Source organism: Schistocerca nitens, chromosome 6 (assembly GCF_023898315.1).
Source record: "Schistocerca nitens isolate TAMUIC-IGC-003100 chromosome 6, iqSchNite1.1, whole genome shotgun sequence".
Taxonomy (NCBI): Eukaryota; Metazoa; Arthropoda; class Insecta; order Orthoptera; family Acrididae; genus Schistocerca; species Schistocerca nitens.
The window spans coordinates 511,670,199-511,680,173 of record NC_064619.1 but is presented as its reverse complement, the minus strand read 5'-3'; the positions used below and the strand labels follow the sequence as shown (position 1 = coordinate 511,680,173).

General features: G+C 41.0%; 1 long non-coding RNA gene across 1 annotated transcript; it reads left to right on the top strand.

Moving 5' to 3' along the window:
* The first annotated feature begins 1,201 nt into the window (after positions 1-1,201).
* LOC126263026 (uncharacterized) lies at positions 1,202-9,625 on the top strand. Its single transcript, XR_007546798.1, has 2 exons — positions 1,202-1,296; positions 9,435-9,625. It is a non-coding gene; the product is annotated as an uncharacterized LOC126263026 (long non-coding RNA).
* The last annotated feature ends 350 nt before the right edge of the window (positions 9,626-9,975 follow it).

Sequence of the window (9,975 nt, the reverse complement as noted above, 5' to 3'; positions counted from 1 at the left end):
ACCAATGGAACCATATCCTCCATCGGCCCCTTGATTATCTCTCATCCTGCTCTGACGTGAGGGACATCCTGCACAAGATCCTTCCCACCCCTCATAAAGTGGTGTTTTGTCACCTACCCAACTTCCACAACATCCTAGACCACCATTCCACAACTCCCACTCCGAACCCCTTGCCAGAGGGGTCCTAACCATGTGACAGACCTAGGTGTAAGTCTTGCCCAGTCCACCCACCCAGCACCTCTTACTCCATCCCTGTCACAGATTTTTTCCACACCATCAGACACTGGGCTACCTGAGTAAGTAGCCATGCCATACACCAACTGTGCTGGAAACACAGCACAGCTTTTTCTATCTGTATGACTACCAACCAGTTGTCCACCAGAATGAATGACCACTGCCAAACTGTAGCCAAGAATGATGTTGACCACCCACTGATACAACTTGTAGATGACACAACATGGTCAATTTCAATGGCTGCTTCACAACCCAGGCCATCTGAATCCTTCCTTCCGCCACCAGCTTCTCTGATCTATGCGGATGGGCATTATCCTTACTACACATACTCCACTCCTGTAACTGTCCTGTCCTCAGTCTTAGGTAACCCAGTGTCCCCCTCCTTCACCCTGTCACCCCTCCCAATTCATGTCCCTATGCCACTTTCAGTGTGCGCTGATCCCCACCAACTGCCACATTGTGCATTACGTGCCTAGCCTTTGTACATGCCAACCTTCCCTCCTGCAATCTTTGTTGACAAACAGGCTGCCACCTGAGCTCTTAGCCACTGTGTGTGTGTGTGTGTGTGTGTGTGTGTGTGTGTGTGTGTGTGTGTGTGTGTGCATTTTATTCTAGCTTTTAAAAGGATGACTCTGAAAGCTAGCAAGTTTTCTTTCTTTTGAGTGTGCCTGGCAACAACTCAGTGTTTCTGCTTTTTGGTGCAGGGTCTCCTTTAATCCAAAAGTATATATATGACAAACATAGATGACATTCTTATCATACATGAGAAGCAATTATTGTTGCACAGAGAATATGTAGCTACCTGTTAACTGAATCACTGATTGAGTTGAAAGTTACTTTGGGTCTTTTAGTGCTATTTTATTTCCTTGGTATTAGTGCAGACTGTACAAAAACAGCCCATCATAAAATAATCCTAGTTTTGTTTTGATTAGAACAATAAAGTAAGATAAAATATTTGTGTTTTAGGTCATGCTACATTACTCTTACAGCTACCCAGATGAGAGTGTACCGCAGATGATTATACCTACTGGGCATGAACTATTTCTTCCTATGTGGCCACAGGTATTATAAATTTGTAGTACTTTTGTTTTTAGTGAATTATTTCTAAGGTAGGAATCAAACAATGGAGAATCCAGGATGGAATGTAACAATATCAAAGAAGGAAAGTTGCTACTCACCATATAGCAAAGATGCCGAATCACAATAGGCACAGCAAAAAGATTTGCACAATTATAGCTTTGAGCCATTAAGGCCTTTGTCAGGAATAGACACACATACATGCACGCACATACATACTCACAGAAATGCAACTTGCACACATGTCTGAGCTCTCAGATAACTGAAACCACACTGTGGGACTTTGGCCACAAAGGAGTATGCCCCTTGTAACTCAGTACCATCCAGGACTGGAGCAACTGAATTACATCCTCCACCAAGGTTTCAATTACCTCTTGTCATGCCCTGAAATGAAAAATGTCCTGCCCACTATCCTTCCCACCCCTCCTACAGTGGTATTACGCCATCCACCAAATCTACACAATATACTCATCCATCCTTACACAACCCCTGCTCCCAATCCCTTATCTCATGGCTCATACCTCTGTAATAGACATAGATGCAATACCTGTCCCATACATCCTCCTACCACCACCTACTCCAGTCCAATCTCTAACATCACCTATCCCATCAAAGGCAGGGCTACCTGTGAAACCAGTCGTGTGATTTACAAGCTAAGCTGCAACCACTGCGCTGCATTCTATGCAGGCATGACAACCAACAAGCTGTCTGTCTCCATGAGTGGCCACTGCAAACTGTAGCCAAAAAACAAGTGGACCACCCTGTTGCTGGACACGCTGCCAAACATGATATCCCTCATCTCAATGACTGCTTCACAGTCTGTGCCATATGGATCCTTGCCAACAATGCCAGCTTTTCTGAATTCCACAGAATACCATACACATTGTTTTAAATTTTGTGCCTATACTTATCTAGAAGGTAGCAGCACATGTCATGCAGAAGGTAGCTAGTTCACAGTATTCCAAGGCCAATGGTTAATGATCTGAATTCAGACCAAGATGTCAAATGTGCTACGAGTATGTACCCAACTAGAACAATGTGTTTTTGTGAGTTGAGGGGCTGTTTTCAGAGCACATCCACAGTAAAATTCATCTCATATATGGTAAGAACTGTAATTAATAGAAATTTGTGTTCAATTGTACATAGGAATTCAGTAAATGACAAGAAAAAAAATCAGAAACAAGGATCACCCAGCCCACCCTGGTTATCCAGTCGTGGCATATTGTATCCACAAGTAGGGTTATTTCTCTACTCCCACAAAACATCGGTCTTGTGGGTTGCAGCAATTTAAGGAACCAAATAAACTTGTCATATCCCAAGAGGTCATTTGTTAGACTCAAACGCTGTCACAAGAATTCTCCACTGCAGGATTTCAGTGCCTTGTTGAACAATGGGATAAGTGTTTATAGCAATGAAAATAATCAATTTTTAATAATATAATGCAAATTCACAGATTAAAAAATCTACTCACCGAACAGGGCCAGGGGAACACACACACAAAAAGAATTTAACTTTCACAAGCTTTTGGAGCCAGTGGCTCCTTCTCCTGGCGGAAGAGAAAGGGGAAGGAAGAGGGGCGAAGGAAAGTTCTGGAGAGATTTAAGAAAAGGGGTACAGTTTAGAAAAGTTGCCCGGAACCCTGAGTCAGGAGAGACTTACTGGACAGGATGAGAAGGAACATATTGTTGAGGAACTCACCTGGCAATTGGATTGATTGGCCATAGGCAAGAGCTGCTGCTGTAGATTTCAGATCATCCTTGACAGATGCATAGAGTCCCAGGGGGACAATTGGTAGCATTTCCATCCAACTTTGTGATATCAAAAGGATACCTTTAACTGTCATTGCATACATTCCACTGAACCATTTGCTGCCAGGTGATAAGCCTTTGTTTGAATACACTTCATGCCTAATTGGGTGGAAAATGCCTTAAACAGGTAGGATTCTAACTGTCTGTCTTGGTCTGTGGTAATGCGAAGAGCATACTGAAATGAGAAATCCATCCATAAAAGTATGTGGTTCCAACTGTTGCAGCAATAATGTCAAGTATGAGAAAGATTTCACACCAATGAGTGAAGCGGTTGATGGCAGTCAGGCAGTAAGTATATCCTTCAGATGTTGATAAATGTTTGACTATGTCAAAATGTATGTGTCAAATCAGTGGTCAGGTGACAACTGTGTCAAAGGTGCACTGACAGGGCGGTTGATCTTATTCCACTGACTGGCCATACACTAGTACACAAATGCTTTGTAATCTTTGCCGACATTTGGCAACACAAAAATTTGTCTAAGCAAATTTATCATACCTCAGATCCCTGAATGAGATAAATCCTGCAGGATTGCAGTTGTCTATTGTCAAACATTAACAATGACACTTGGTTGTGGTTCGATGTGGAGACATCACAACACTACAACACAACTGATGGTGGTACTTGGACATGATGGAGCTGCTGACTAGATGGCTGTGTTAGTAAATCTTAGAATTCATAGACAGATTGCTGTGCCAAAGTGAGTGCTTCATAATCAACTGCACCTGTAATTGCTTCTGCATGAGAGAGGGCATCTCCTGACACATCAGTTTCCCCATGATATTCACTATATGAGTCATAAATTGCCCTGTATAATGTATGTGGTATAGGTAATGTGGTGAGCTTTATCCAGTTTCTGATAGAAAGCATATGTCAGTGGCTTGCGGTCAGTGATAAGCATAAAGTGTTCATCTTTGACCATGTGCCAGAATTTCTCTATTGAATTGTACACCGTGTACAGTTCATGATCATACATTGGCAAGCTCTCTGTGGTGAAGATAGTTTCTGGCTAAAGAAAGCTAAGGGCTGCCAATGTTCACCTACTTGTTGCTGAAGTGCAGCACCTATTGCAGTCACAAATGCATCAACCATTAAGGTGTGGCACTTGCAGGATAGGATGCGCTAACAGTGCAAGCCTATTGGCCGCAGTCCTCATATTGTTGAAGGCTATCTCAGCTTTGCTTGTCCATGGCAAATTGTCACTTGGTTTTGGTGGACCAAGAGTCCAGGGTTGCCCATGAAGCAGTGGTAGAAATTAATGATGCCAAGAAATCGTCGTATCTCATGGACAGTCACAGACTGGGCAAAGTTTGTTGTGGCTTCTACTTTATCCTGTGGTGGCTGTATGCCTTGGGCATTTATAGTGTAACCCAGAAGTGAACTAACCCAGAAGTAACTTCTAATGCCTAAAAGATGTTTTTGACAGAGTTATGAGTCATCCTTGTGGATAAGTAAAGACATGGCATAAATGTTCCAGGTGTTCAGCTTTGGAAATGGGCACCATCAAGACACCATCAATGTAAACATAACAGAAGTCAAGGTCTTGTGTTACTTCATCCATAAAATGCTGGAAGATCTGCACAGCACTGCATAATCTGAAAGACATTTTCATAAATTCAGAGACTGGATGGGCTACAGATGGTGGTTTTACCTTTGTCTTCTGGAACAGCGAGTACTTGATAAAACACAATTACCAGATCTGATGTGGAAAAGACATGCTTGCCATGGGTGTTGAATGCAAAGTCTTAAATATGTGGAACCACATAGCATTGAGGAAGTGTTGTAGCATTGAGCATGCCTCCCATTAGTCTTCTTGGGAACTACGTGTAGCAGCAAGGACCAGACACTGCTCACCAGGTGGACAGATTCCTTGCACAACCATAAAGGAAAACTCTAGGTTTCACTACTTTCAACTTTCCTGGTGTCAGGTGACAAATTTGAGCCTTAATTGGTGGTCCTGGTTTTGTCAGTATGCAATGTACTGTAGAATGCTGAACTGGCACTAGTGTAGATAGCTGCTGAGTTATCTCCAGGAACTGTTTAAGAGGATCTTTGTATGGAGAATCATCTGCGATCATTTGCACAGCAGTATCATCTCCATAGCATACATGTTTATGACTGTCCAATGACGAATATAATAAAATGGAACATCTACTGCCGTTCTTACAACATTGTTTATCATATGGCTACCAGTTCCAGTGTTTCAGTACACCATTTTCAGACCTTAACTGATGCTGAGGGTTTAACTCCATTTGTATACATGATTCATCAGTGGCCAACTACCAGTTGGTAGTTTTTGATTGGAGACAAAACACTGTTATCACAAGTAGTCTGCAAAAACCAGTTCACAAATGTTAGCCATTGCTGAATCATGTATATGGATGGAGTTCACACCATTAGCATCAGTTAAGGCCTGAATGTGGTGCACTGAAGTAACAAAACTGGTAGTCATACAATAAATAACATCATAAGGACAGCTATAGGTGTTCCACTTTACTCGTAAGTGAACAGCTGAAGTCCCTCAAACCTCCACTCACAAGGATGGACATACAAAAATAATGACAACGGTCCAGTAACAGGCCATAAAATGATAGAAAGTCTGCTCCAAGGATAGGGTGCATCACATCTGCCACAATAAATTTTTACTTGTGAAATAGGCCTAGGTTTAGTGACAGTGTCATATGACCATATATCTGGATGACAGAACCATAGGTGGCCGAGAGACAAAAGTGATCACTACTCAGGTGAGTAAAATAGGAAGATGAATACTCCTGCATCCATTAAGAATTGTAGTTTTGTATCAAACTCAGTGACAAATAGTTGACAGCTGACATGTGGGAAGCCAGTCACTGTCATTACTGACCTCTGGACACACTTTCTATCTCACATAGAGGACTGTACGAATTATGAGAAGGAAAGCTGCTACTCACCATATTTTGGAGATGTTGAGTCGCAGATAGGAACAACAAAAAGACTCTCACAATTAAAGCTTTCAGCCATTAAGGCTTTCATCAGCATTAGACGTGCACACACACACACACAAACACACACACACACACACACACACACACACACACACACACATTCATGCAAATGCAACTCACACACACGACTGGCAACTTGTGCAGATGTGTATGTGAGTTGCATTTGTGTGTGTGTGTGTGTGTGTGTGTGTGTGTGTGTGTGTGTGTGTGTGTGTGTAAGTGTGCCAAGTGTTGACGAAGGCCTTAATGGGTTAAAGCTTTAATTGTGAGAGTCTTTTTGTTGTGCCTATTTGCGAGTCAGCATTTTCGCTATATGGTGAGCAGCAACTTTCTGTCTCATAATTGTTACGTTCCATCATGGGTTTTCCTCTGTTTGATTTTTGACAGAGGACTGTACTTCAGAGCCAAACCACCTGAGATACAAGCAAATCATCATGGCTGAGGACAGTCTGTTGCATTTCCTCAGTGACTGCTGGTGTTGTGGCTGGTGACTAGAATGATGTGTTTACAGAGCAGCAACTTGCACAGTAAGTTCAGCAATTTGTGCCTTTAATGATATGGAAATATTATCTGACTGTGAGCCAATAGCTATTATACCTATGGACAGTTACATTTCTGTGGTGTGGTCTGCACTTCGTGCAAGGGCAACAAGATCTTCTGCTGCATACAGTGAGTATTTTCTGCATGTTTGTTGGTAGGCACAAGATCCAGATGTTCTGTAGGATATCCTCATTCACAGTGTCACTCATTGGAGCCCATAACTGATAAGTAACTATGAGTGAATGTGGTCACTTAAATCCACAGCATGCAGTACCTTCTCTAGATGCTACGCTATGCACTGTGACAGGTGAGTGAATAGGGCATTGTTAATGGTCAAGTATCAGTTGGTTCTTGATGGTATTGACAAAGTGTTCTGCACTTCTGTAGCCCTGCTTTCATTTAACACAGCAACAATGTAAGTGTATTCAGTTTCATCAGTGGTGACATGATCTACTACAAACTGGCTCTTGAGCTGTGCAAGCCACAATACTGGGTTTTGTTGCTAGAATGGTTCTAGTTTGACCAAGACTGTGTTAATCAACGTGCTCAGAGGCACATCAACAGTCAGTGGCAGATCTGACATTGCAAAATTATGATTCAGAAGATGGACAGTACATGACATGGAAGGTGCAGTTGATTCATGCTTGATGTTTGAGAGGGAACTATGGTGCAATGCATGGACTGTGCATCACTGGCTGGCACTCTTTGTTCATGCTCAATGTTCAGAGAGAAACTGTATGAAACATTGATTAACTCTGGGTATTGCATCAGTTATTGTCAGATATTACATTGATTGGTGCCCAGGATCACTGGGATTGCACCAGTGTTGCCAAAAATTTTGCAGTTTAAAGTAAATTTGCATTATTGCAATATTTAATAGCATAGTGCACAAAAGAATTAAACAGTCTGAGAATACATAGTAAGAACCAATACAAGGAATAATTACAAAAACCAAAGAATAAAGAAATGTGAGCAAAAATGTGGCTTAGCATGAACACTTTGTGTCTTGAATATATTTTCTATAATGATGCACAATCACTTCACAACAACTGTAGTACAAAACTTTTTTTTGTAAATTTAATTATTGGTTATATAATTGTTTGTGATGTTTAAAAAAGCTGTAATTGTGCTGGCAGCTTGTAAAGAAAATATAAATAAATATATAAATAAAAGGACAGATATTTCACCTTGGTCTTCCACAGGTATGTGATCCATGTGGCATTTGTATTTCACTCTAGACATTTCAATGCTATATTAACAAGAGGACTGACTACTACACATTGTTTTATTCTTATTTATAAGAATGGAATTGTTAATGTGAAACAATTGTTAAGGTTTAAATATGTTAATACAGGTTTTTGTAGAAGAAAGTATTTGCTTGTGTCTCTAAATACAGCATGTTTAAAACTGAAATTGGAATTCTTAAGTACTGTATAATTCATAGATATTTGTCTATATAAAATACATTATTTTGTACAATTCCATAATACACTGAGGTGACAAAAGTCATGGGATAACAATATGGACATATACAGGTGGCGGTAGTATCACATATACATGGTAAAAAAAGGGCAGTGCATTCGCAGAGCTGTAATTTGTTCTCAGTTGATTCATGTGGAAAGGTTTCAGATTAATTATGGCCACACAACAGGAATTAACAGACTTTGAATATGGAATGGTAGTTGTAGCTAGATGGTGGGGCATTACATCTCAGAACTTGTTAGGGAATTCAATACTCCGTGAGCCACTGTGTCTGCAGTGAGCTGAGAATATCACATTTCAGGCATTACCTCTCACCATGGCAACACAGTGGCTGATGGCCTTCACTTAATGACCCAGGGCAGCAGTATTTGCTTAGAGCTGTCAGTGCTAAGAGATGTGAAACACTGATTACTGCCTGAAATAACCACAGAAATCAGAGTGGAATGTATGACAAACATATCTGTTAGGACAGTGTGGCAAAATTTGGCATTCATGGGCCCTGGTAGAAGATGATGGAGACGATTGCCTGTACTAATAGCACAACATCACCTGCAGTGTCTCTCCTGGGCTTGTGACTGTAACAGTTGAACCCTAGATGACTGGAAAACCATGGCGTGGTCAGATGACTCCCAATCTCAGTTGGTAAGAGCTGGTGGTAGGGTTAGAGTGTTGTGCAGACCCAACAAAGCCCAAATTGTCAACAAAGCACTGTGCAAGCTGCTGGTAGCTCCATAATGGTGCGTGCTGTCTTTATGGCCTAGACTGGTCCTCTGGATGTTCAACTACTTTGAGACTATTTACAGCCATTTTTGGACTTCATGTTCCCTAACAATGATGGAATTTTTATGGATTACAGTGTGCCACATCACCTACCCACAGTTGTTTGTGATTGGTTTGAAGAACATTGTGGACAATTTGAATGAGTGGTTACGCCACCCAGATCACCTGACATGAATCCCATCAGACATTTATGGGACATAATTGAGAAGTTGGTTCATGCATAAAATCAAACATTGGCAACACTTTTGCAATTATGGATGGCTATAGGGCAGTATGGCTCAATATTCCTACAGGGAACTGCCAGTGGCTTGTTCAGTCCATGCCACATAAAGTTGCTGCACTATGGTAGATGGAAGGAGGTCTGACACTTTTGTCACTTCATTGTAGTTCTGTTGAGCCTCCAGTAAGCATGACTCCAAGTATCTGTAGCTACTTCAGTTAGTGCAAATCTTTATGAGAAAATACTAAATGCTACTTTCATTTTTATTAAAAAAGTGTTGTAACAATATCAAAGTATTTTTTTTTCTACAGATTATAGACACTGAAGAGGCAGTAAGAGACCTTCAGCCATACAAACGAAGCTATGATGGCTGCTATTTTGAAGATGAATTGAAACTAGCTACAATGAAAAGATATACATACAAAAACTGTTTAATGGAGCGTCATATGGATGCTTCTGTCAAACTCTGTGGTTGTTTGCCTTTTACATTCCCTAACAAAGGTTAGCTCTCATTTTTTGTTAATTCTACACACTTTACAACAACCAAATATTTTCAAACTGTTGCATCTTCATAAGAGAGAGGTTCCTCTTGACCAAATTTTTGTTAAAGACATTGTCTTACTTACAGACTCATAAAATGTATCATAGTTTATTATAATCCAGATGGTACACCTACATCTGCATAGATACTCTGCAAGCCACTGTATGGTGCATGGGAGGGGGTACCCTGTACCACTACTAGTCATTTCCTTTCATGTTCCACAAGCAAAAAGAGCATGGGAAAAATGACTGCCCATATGCCTCCATATGAGCCCTAATTTCTCAAATTTTATCTCCATGGTCCTTACATGC